Genomic DNA, 11,630 nt, shown 5'->3' with positions numbered 1-11,630 from the left:
TGTTTGCTTTTTCAACTTCTGCTCATTTCATTGGTAATTCTTACATTTGCCCATCAGGCCACATACTTTATTAGTATTTTTGAGTTAGCTTGTATTCATATCACAGCCCACAGTGTTCCAGGAATTTATCTCATACATTTGTAACATTTTTACTAGTGACCTTAATAGATGACCATACAGTAGCTTTTACTTACATGTTGCTGCTTGATGTTCCAGTTTTATCGTGAAGCTATTATCAAGGTCTACCTGGTTCAGCCATAAGGCAGCATAATTCTTTTCTTCACAAGCTATACAAATGATATTTTACTTCATCTAGTTCTACTCCATCCAAAGGAATAAGATTTAAAAGGATTTATCACTGTGAAAAAGTAAGTATAAAAACACCCCTTAAAGTGCTATAACTAGTATAACAAACAGCGGTGGCAAAAGCTATTTATAAAAGCAAGTAACAATATTGATGAGATTAAACTGAATTAATGTGTAAAACGTTGTTGGTATCTAACCAGCTGTCAACACAATATCCACCAATATCGCTATGTGAATTCAGGTTAGCTGGATCTTGTCAGCTGTCAGGAGGCCTGATCAGTATCAAATACCAGTTACTGAGCTCAAAATCCTTTTCTCAGAAATACCATAAAAATGCTTTGAGTATCTTATAAAATTACTGTGTGTAGCATTAAGATAGTAAGCAGTTTGGATAAACTTTCTATTTAATGGAAGAAATAGGTAACCCTGAAACAGAGTTTATTATAATATAATATAATAATTCCTTCAGAAACTTTTCACAGAAGATTTGAGATGATCTTTAACCAAGTTTCCAAAAGATACCTGAGAAAATCAATAAGCATTGACTCCAGGATATTTCAATTGATTCGTTTTACTTCAAATAAAAGAGAAGAAACTTGATCCTGCATTCTCTAAGGTACTTATAGCCTTAACACTCACATGCTGCCTAATCCTTCTGTCACCAGTATATGAAAATATACCTTGCCTTGATTAATATTCTATAAATCCATTAAAAGTACCCATATCACTCACACGCTTACTTTCTTGGCGAGTTCTTGAGATATGCCTCATTAACTGGATTACTTGTTTGATCTGAACTCTGTCATACCTTATTCTTGACAGCCTGCGTGCCTTATGCAGACCGTTCAGTGAATGGTCGTTATTAGCGCTAACTCCTTCAGATACTGCCTCTCTGAACTCTCTCCACTGAGTGTGTGGAAGATGGTACAAGGTCAAACAGTTTGTGATTAACTGTGGATGTAAATGTTGGTGCCTTGTCTCAGTTATCATAAAACTAATTTAACTAACCTTTGATCTGCCTTTGAGATAGAAGAAATGTTAAAAAGTTTCTATTGAATTATGGAGTTCATGGAGTAAAAAAAGGATTTTCATCTCTGCTGATTTTTTTTTCCCTTATAACTTCTGAAGGAATTTAGTTCGGCTTAGAAGTAGCGTTCTGACAGCACTGAATTCTGTGCTGTCAAAATTCTGAACTAGTTACAGATCAGAAACAACATGGTCAACAGCAGCATACTTTTTTTTCTCATAGAGAGCAGCTCTTCCAACTGGAATTCTATTTCCCATTCCCTGACACTGTCTGCTCTACTTTCATCAGTCAGCTATAAAGTACAATGAGTTTCTTAACTTGCCCATAGTGTAGGTGGATCGAGATCAGCAACAAAAGCCTTGTCTTATTTTTTAGTCTGTCTCTGAGTCTTCTTTAAAGTTTAATTCCTTAATGACATATAGGTTTTTATATATTTGGGCTGTATTTTTAAGAGAAGTCTGGTGCTAGAAAATAATTTTTTCCCTTTTCTCTAAAATGGAAGAAAAAACCTAATTATCCACACACACACACTCCACCTCACTCCAAAATTTGTGTATTTGACACTTAGATCTGAGTGCTGTTCTAAACATTGAAATTTTTGGAGAATTGATGGTTTGGATGCATTCTTACCCAGTTGATTCTGGCAGACTGGAAATCTGCCTAGCCTTTTCTCAAATATCACCTGTGGTGGTGAACTCAAGCAATCTGTTCTACTGCTTCAGTATCTTCACCGTTAAAAAGTGGGTTTTGATATTTAATCTGAATACTCCCCACAGAATTTAAGCCCATTATAACTGTTCTTGTCTACTGTGGGCATGGAGAACAGATTCCATCTTTCCTCTTTTCTGCAGAATCCATATATTACGCTTTAACCCAACCTTACATTATCTTTAGGGAGGGGGGGAGGGGGGAGGAAGGAAATATCATATTTACTACTTTATAATTCTGCTTAATTTAGATACAAAATTTTAGGCTCAAAGTAAACATTACCTGAAGTATATTTTAAAATAGTGACAAGCTGATTGAGAAGAATTGTATACAAGCATAGTAGTTCCAGCTTGAATTGGTGTAGTATACCAAACTCAGTCTCATTAATTCTATTTACTTATAGCTGTTTGATACTCAAAATATTAAACATAAAACCTGCTAATACTCTTACCTATAATTCTCTTAACTTTTCCTTTCAAAAAAAAAAAAATATTATTCCCTTGACAAGGTAGAACAAGACCAATAAACTGATTTCCCGACTTAAGGTCATTGAAGTCTGCAGAGATCATACAGTGTAAACCAGTTGAGATTGCTGTTGTAAGCCAAAGAAAGCAAACTTCACTCTTGCATTGCACAAGCATCACTGAGAGCCTGAAAATACTTCTGCTTCTTTTATCATGTATTATGTGCTATTGAACCAAAGTCATAAGCAGATAAAGAACCTACTTAACTCTCTAAGAAAAGTTCTTTTTTTTTTTCCATATTTCAAAACAACTTTGAAAGCAACTTTGAAAAATTCCATCTGAATAAAATATTTTCTCTAGTGAAGTGAAGGCACATGCAGAAAACTTCTTTAACAGTACTTAATTCACTGTTAGACAACAGCTTGAAAACAGGTCTGTCTCACTGCATAATGCAAAACATAAATTTTATATGGCAAAGTTGTGACAGCATCTTACAAACCTGAATAAATATAAATTTCGACATACTCAAAATAAAAATTAACTGAGTGATCTAAGCCAACTCAAACTACTATTTGAAACTAGGTCCAACGGATCTCCTGGCTACAATGAGGTCACCAGTTTTTGCCCAGGTCGGATTGTCTTGACATGGTTAGTTGTTCTGACCCAAAGTGAGATCTGACGGATCAGTCAGGCATGCACTATGTGAAATAGAGAGACAGATGGTGAGTCACCAATTTGACTTTGTTCCTAGCAAAGTCTTGTCATCAGAGTAAGATGATTTGTTCTTTATTAATAACCAGCTGGATACAGCAAAAGTTTCTCATTTATACCACACATTATATAGGTTAACCAGCCTTGTAATAGCTATAGACACTTTCCCCTGCCAGAAAGAAAATTGTCTTGGCCAGGGATCATACCTACAGAGATCAGATATTAATTGAATTTTACTTGCTTACCACATCTCAGGTAACATTGCTGATGACAGAAGTAGAAGTATAAAGAGATTACTAAGCAAGCCCACTGGATATAATTATTAATAGACTATAAATCAAAGTTCTGAGAAGTTTTGTATATTGAAAAAGACTGAATCAAGTAGTGAAAATATGTGCATTTAAGAGTATGCATGAAGAAAAAAAAAATACAGCAAAGCTTCTACAGTTTCAGTATTCCAGGCAAGAATTGTCCATATTGCTGCATCATGAAAAAACAGTGGTAATACACGTAGGATGATTTACAGATTATTTTAAAGAAAATCCATGGAAAATAAAATTTTCAGATTAAAGTTTTCCATTGTCTGTGAAACTAGTAAAACTATCTTTAACATAAATAAATAATGGAAAAATCTTTATAATCATTATATAGAGACCCTAAATGCAATGTAGCAAATTTATGTGATACCTGGTGTCTTAATGAGGACAACAATTAAATATTACATATTAGGTATTAGTTGTTGAATATGATAAAGGAAAAAATAGAAAGACCATGATAAATTTTGCCTGTTATATCATGGTTTATATTCCTAGCGTACTAAAGTTACTATTTAAGGTTTATTTTATTCCAAATTATATCAGGATCTAACAGTAGCTTCCATCTCACTTTAAATTGGATGAGGTAACTATTTTTAAACGATATCAAGCAGTTGCTTTTTATAAACCAGAGTGACTGTTCTTTGAGAAAGAAAAAAATATGTTGAAATTCAACTTTCATGAAATAGATAGTTCAATGCGAACATTTTAATTTCTGCTTTTACAATGAAAATAATTTCCTTTTCCAGGAATAAACAAAAACTACTCAGAATACTTATAATGTAATTTGATTGTTGCTATACATAGGAAAAAAAGTCCCTTGTTTCTGATCTATGAATAGTTGATTATTACTGAGGAATTTAATAACAACCTGGATACTTCTTTATACTCTCAAGTCTCTTAAGGCTGAAGAAAATTCCCTCATCTACTTTGTCCATCACTGATGTTCTAACTTGCATAAAGTAATTGTGCCTATGACAGCTCAAATTTATTGGGAGGACAGAAGTTAACTATTGCATGCAAAGCTTGCACATTCTGCATCCAAATCTCTGGTACTTCCTTGTAAACCTTTGCAATGCTGGTTCTGATTTTCATTTGTGCAGCATTAGATATTTACTGCAAAATGGGACCAATTTTCATAACTTCTAGGCATGCAACATTGGCTTTGCAAATGATTTCTGAACTAAGAATTCCCATACTGACAGCTGCTTTCCCCAATAGTCTTTTTATTGTTCTAGCTTAAAAATTGCATCTTGTTTCTAGGACTCATTTCTTTTCCCATCAGATACTCTTAGTCCAAAGGAGATCAAACTTGCAACGTACTTGGCAGTAGACAAGTGCCTAAGTGTTGATCCATAAAAAATCTGGATTTAATGTTTGTTCACATAATCATAATCTCTTTCCCAATGGGCATAACTTTAATTTTCTTTAATAATTCATGAAAGCTGGCTTAAGAAAAATAAAATAAAACGTTCAAGGATCATTCAGCTGAGTCAATTCCTAGATCCGCATGCTAAAAATTATAACTTTTAAGTTTCTAACAAATATAATTTTGTGCATAAATATCAACTCATAGTACCTTCTATTTTCAAATTTAAAACAGATGATAATTTACAATGTAGAAATCCATGTACCTTAATTTGATTATCTTCCTGCAGTTACCCATTCACTAAATACTATGTAATTTCTGCAGTAGGTGAGACAGAGGAATGACAGATTTATTTCTAATTTCTTATATCACTGCAATTAATCTCCAAGCATTATTTGTCATATATGCTGAAAGAAAGAGAAATATTATGAAACCACCGTTTGATAGTATGTGAATAAAATGGTATCAGAAAGCATTAATATGTGAGGGGCAACTTAAGGGTATTTGGGAAAACTCAGTTTTGATTTTATTTTTAATCACATTTCCTCATTTGATACGTTTAGTTTGTCAGAGTTAACACAGTGTTGCTTTTCTTTGTACAATGTCCTACGTTTAAATGCTTCTTTTAAAGAGTATAGAGCCAACATTTGCCAACACTGTGATAAATGACAACTTGACAGGGCTGTATAACAGCCGGCCTGAAGTCTCTGAGCGCAGAGCAACAGGTACCAGTGGTAGGTTTCCAACCTTGGTGTGTGCCAGCAGGAGATGATGCACACATTCCTGCTACCAGTTTCAGGGGTAGTTGGATAACAACCAAAAGACACAGCAACGGCAAGGCAGGGAGTGCCCCAGGTGCCCTGGCGGAGACACGGTTGGCTGAAGATGCAGTACCTAGTTAGGGAGCAGAGTTGCCTAACTCTTTCATAGTCTGCAGGGAATATTTACAAAATAAGATTATTCAAAGTCTTATATCCTGACTGAATGGGGGCATACTTCGATGCCAGCTAAAGGCATTTCATTAACTTGATTGCTCCAAACCCTCTTTGACATATTTCAAATCCCTATTTCACAGGATGGGAGATTGTCCAGAGACTTAGGGACCTAAAAACATTGGATATCCCTTTCATGTTGGCAAGACAATACCTTTTTTTAACCTTCTTGAGTGAAACAGTGAAATTATATCCAAAGACATTTTTAAAACTCTTCAGCTTGAAACAGATATATAGACAGAAAAAAAATATAAATACTTAAAACCTCATAAAGCATAACGCAAACTGAAAAGAGAATCTTAAAATTGGAAATGTCAGCTAATTTTCTTCATTTTCTCACTAACTGATGTCCCTTTTAACATTTTTCATTACAGGATCCTCTCCTGAATTGCTCTAAAAAATGCCATATTTTTAAATACACAAATCCACATCCAGCTGAGGAAGCCCTATGGTTAGTACACTAGAGAGGAAAATAATCAGGCATTGCTGCAGCAATAGAATTTCACATTTCTTTAGAACTTCACACAAAAGACCTCAAAAGAATTTTACAGTTCAGATAACTACAATTTAGAAGTGAGTTGAATGCGTGGTTACAAACAGAAAAGCCATGTTATGTATAGCAGTAGTTCACAGCCCGGGGTATTGCCATCACATGTAATCCCACTGTGGCAGCCAGTCAGAACATTGATCTGGATAATCTACCCTACATATTAATATAAATAATGGCATGGTCTCCCTAGCTTTCTCAGACCAGCAGCCGACAGTGTTTTGGCATGTAATAGGCTTTAATTATAGTAGCCATAGAGAAAATATCAAGAATCTTCTCAAAAGAGAATATTGATGAAAAATCTTTAACTTCTGTCTTTCAACTGTAGAAGAAATATTCTCATTTGCTTCCCTTTATTTTTTCTTTGTAGACTGCATGGGTGAATCACGTGCAAATTAGCATAAAATAATTGAGAAGACAGTTACTTCAGTTGTTTCCGAACAGACACAGTGTGCCCTTCAATATGTAATGGAGGGCAAAAAACATCAGTTTGCTAATAAAAAAACAGTACAAACGGAGGACCTGAGCCTGCTTCCACAAAATCAGTTTTATATGAGTAAAAACTTGTCTTAGCACATTGAATATTGACCAGCAGCATACAAAGTGTAGTCTTTTGTGTGTCCTTCCCCCTGTTTTTAATCATTTTGCATCTAGAAGAAAAATCAAGATAATATGGGGATAGGCGCATTAGGGAAAAGTCCACTTTAACAAATATCTTGCAACTGGAAAGAGATGCTGAAATTTAAAAAAAAAAAAAAAAAAAAAAAAAAAAAGAGAGAGAAACAATAGATGTTCACTAGACTATGATACTTAATAACTCTACAGTTATCTTTCTTTTATACCTGCCTTTGGGGGAAAAAGGACAAAATGCCCCTAAAAATCATGGAGGTTGTGGAGGGAGAGTTGGAGAATTCGTTTCTCTGTGGAATAAATAAGAAGAACTCAGCATGCTATGAAACTGTCCACAAGTTAAAAGGGGGTAAGAAAATCCCTTAAAACAGTGGGTTTTTTAATAGTACCAGATGCTTGAATCACCCTCTGAGTGAAGATCTTCCATTGCAAAACCCATTTCAAGATTTAGGACAGACTTCAAGATTTAGCAGCAGCTATTCAACTTAATGTCAAAGAGTCATTAGCCTCAAAACATTCCTCTAAAATGTTATATAATTTTTAAAGAATGGGAAATTAAGAAGCACAAAAAAGTATACAAAAAGTCTGTATTCAGTGATTGGTCCTGCTTATTATGCACCTGCAAGAAAAAGGAAACAGATGTCATTTAACTACGTGGCATCTCATGCCTTTATAAAACTAGCCTGTCTTTTCTTCTAAATTAGGAGAAGGAAAAACACCCAGCTTGTAATAATTACAGCTGGAGGAAGATTCAATTTCTATAACAGTGAACCCACTAATCTTGAGGTGCATGTAAATTTTTTGACATTTTCCAAAGAAAAATACCCGATACATGAATAAAATATCTCCACAACACATGGATGCTCAAAATAAAGGAAAGCACTGTTGAAAACAATTGAGTGCACTAAGGTTATTTAATTTAAATAAAAATAAGATGAAAAATAAGAAGATAAATAAAAATAAGAATAAAATAAAAATTAAAAAATAATAATCATAAAAGGTAAGAAATAGCACAACCAAAGACAAAAAAAAAAAAAACAAACACTGTTAAAAGGATCGCACTTATCTCTAGGCTGTGATAATTATCAACTCAACAGTCGCCCACTAGCAAAGACCCTCTTTCAAAGCTGACCATACAGACTACCAGAACAGGCCACTGGGGATGAAAATAAAATCAAGAGTAACTGACTGGACTGATTTTGTTTGCATTCTTACGAATGCTATGAGGAAATTGATAAGTCAAAAGCCACCCTGGAAAATAATTTAATGTAGATACATATGCATTTACATTTAATATGTAATTCTTATTAAAAGAACACACCAAGAAAGATTATAACCTTGCTTTTGAAAGATGTAGACAGACTACATAAAACAATGCTTGTGCCCCCAATAATAGGAGACTCAACATTCAAAAATTTTACCTGGTAAAACTCTGATTTGATTAAAATTTTAGGAGTTCTGCTTCTGAGTATTTCCATGCCAGTTTTCACATATTTAAGAATGGCTGTCTCACAGGTTCTGGCCCTCTTCTTTCCTTTCTCATCATCTTTGACAAACCTTCCAGCTCCTGAGGTGAATCTCTCCCATCATTCTGCCAATGCTTGAATCAGAGTTATGCCCCAGCCCCTGGAAATGAGCTGCTACATCTTGAGTTCTGCTGGCAGCTGCTGCTCCTGCTGAAGGTCATGCACCTGAGAGGGTTGTCTTTACAGTTTAATTCACTGTACATTGAATTTTGAACAGAAATGTTCCTCACACTTTTTAGCATCAGGACCTTCTGAGGATGAAGTGGATGTCAAGTAGTGTGACCTACCTTGCAAAATTTAAGAAAGGAAAAAAATGCAGGCTAGGATAAAGTGCAAACAAACATAGGGAAGAATAGTGCCACACTGCCAAGCTATATTTTGGATAAATGTGGATGGGGGCAGTTGTCAGTTTAATCACATTTAGTCTAGAAGACAGCAAATAGGCTAGGAAAGGGGGTTTGTTCCTCCATTTGCTTTTTAGCTTGTTGTGGTAGCTTTTAGCCAGATCAGGGTGTACCCAGCAAATATGGCACTCCAAATTGAACAAAAAGCTTATTTTTCTGAGTTTCATCTAGAAGGTAAAAGCAACAAACACACTCAACAAATCACATCACATGGTATACGGGTGTTTGTGAAAGAGAATCATAGAATGGCTAGGGTTGGAAGGGACCTTAAGGATCATCTGCATCATAATTAGTAAATCAGGAGCTCCAGGTTCGTAAGAAATTTGTAGATGTCATTGTAGCTCATGTACATGAAAATTTGCCAGTTCAATCCCAATGCATTTTCTCCTCTTCGTTCATAAAGGTTATCTGTGTCCCAGGTAGGCTATGTATGTTCTTGAGAAAGTCATTAGAAACAAAATCTCTGTGTGATTACAAAAATGTTTCTAAAGATATTTTTTTCTATTTATATAAGACAGATGTTGTGTGCCTATCCACCATCACATGTTTCCATGATCTGTCCATATCACAAAACTGCTTCAGCAAATCACTGCAAATCCAGGTTCAGCTGTAACCCAGTTGCTCTACATACTGGTCTTTTGTAGTCCTGTAGACAAGTCAGCTCCCAAGCCACAACAATCTCATTGGTTTGAAATGAATTATTTCATCTTGAAGATCTAAATGAGGGGAAAATAAAATTATGACTCACAACTGACCAAGTACAATATTACAAAGGAGGAGCTGTTCCTATTTTAAAGGTTTCCACTAACTCCATGGCCAAATGCTATAAGAACTTTTTCACTGAAAGGGCTGTCAGACATTGGAACATGCTGCCCGGGAAGGTGGCTGAGTCACCATCCCTGGGTGTGTTTAAAAGTCACCTAGATGTGGCTCTTGAAAATATGGCTTAGTGCTGAACTTGGTAGAGTAGGGTTCATGGTTGGACTTGGTGATCTTAATGGTCTTTTCCAACCTAAATTATGGTACGATTCTGTAAGTCTTTGAGCATTAAAAAGCTTGTACATCTGCTAGCTAGAAAATAAGTATTTGACTCTTCTGATCAGCCTTGCACCATCTCAGAAAACACTGCTATGAGGAAGACATGAAATATAATAAAGCCCAGTCTCCGGTACATACGTAAGCATCTAAGCATTTATATTAAATATTCAGAGCTCCTGGATGGTGGTCACCATTCCTGTCCTTTGCCTTTTGTGGTTGACAGCCAAGTACCAAATCAATAGTGAACCAACTTATCATGATGGATATGACCAAGTCCTGATCTGTGAAACTTTTTTGTCACTTTAGTACTTATGTACTTTAAAGAGCTCTTGCTCATTTGGAGCATATTCCATAGAAAAGGTATGCAAGAAATGCATGGTAATGTGCTTGTGAAACAATCAGTACACCCTTGGGAAAGCAAATAAAAATCAGCTTCCTGGATAACTCAGGATTGCTGAAAACATGGAAACTGTTGCTATTGACTTTGTTTCATGCCCTGTGTGTGCATTTTCTTTTAGTATATAAAATTTAGTTGCCGCTCTTAAAGCCATTATCTTCAGGTGGCTGGGATGCATATTTTGCTACTCACTTTCACTGACCTCTGCAGAGCTCTGCCAGCTCTGCCTTTGTAAAGACTGCAGCTGGGATGCTCCTCTTAGAAACACAAGCTTCTGCAGAACTCAGACTGGAAGATGGAGTCTGACAGATTTTTTTTTATCTGCTTGCCAATGTTATGTAAAGATAGAGGGCTTTTTTTTTTTTTTTTTTTTTTTCCCTTGAGAATAATCTTTGGAATTATAGAAACCATTAATTTAGCTTTTAATGTTACTGTATCTTCAATATCAATTGCTGCAAGAACAAAACAACATACTGTTTAATATTCTGTAAGTGTTAAACAAGCTCAATTTATTATGGAGTCCTATAGATTTCTCTGTACAAACTTCCTAGGTATGTGTAGTTCATAATCTCTCTGGGTCTATGATAGTTTAGCATCTGTGATTTTCTTATAATGCTCTAGAGTGCCAGCCTATGTACCTAACAATATGTTAATATTTTCATGTTCTCCAAATTAAAAACAAATTCCAGTTTTATCTCCATTGCATATAAACACAGAAAATACCTGCAAGAATTTCTTTATCAGTGAAAGTTATCATTGTTTTTCCAATTAAAATATAAGATAGCTTTTTCTGTGTTTCAAAAACTGGAAAAAAAAAACCCTCCAAATCACATGAACTGACATTAACCAAATAGACAAACATCTATATATACACCAAGAAGAGTAATTTTTGTTTTAGAAAAGGGTTATTACCATCCATAACTTTCGGTAGCAAATTCCTTTTTATTTGCTACTAACAGTCCAGAAAGCAGGTTCATATAACAGCCACTGATGCAATTTTCCATGAGATCAGTGTGCAAGAATTAATGTGCCAGCAAAAACCAGATGCCTTTATACAAAGTTAGCAGGACTGCCTGTGGCGGTGTAATCCTCTGCAGCAGGGAAAAGATGGGAGCTGGGACCTAGCTGCTGTTGGTGGGTATGGCTGCCTCAGCCACCTGCAGGGTAGCATGAGCCCCACCACTGGCTGCCACGTTG

The sequence above is a fragment of the Apus apus genome, chromosome 2 (assembly GCF_020740795.1).
Source record: "Apus apus isolate bApuApu2 chromosome 2, bApuApu2.pri.cur, whole genome shotgun sequence".
Lineage (NCBI taxonomy): Eukaryota > Metazoa > Chordata > Aves > Apodiformes > Apodidae > Apus > Apus apus.
Note: the sequence above shows the minus strand (reverse complement) of the source record.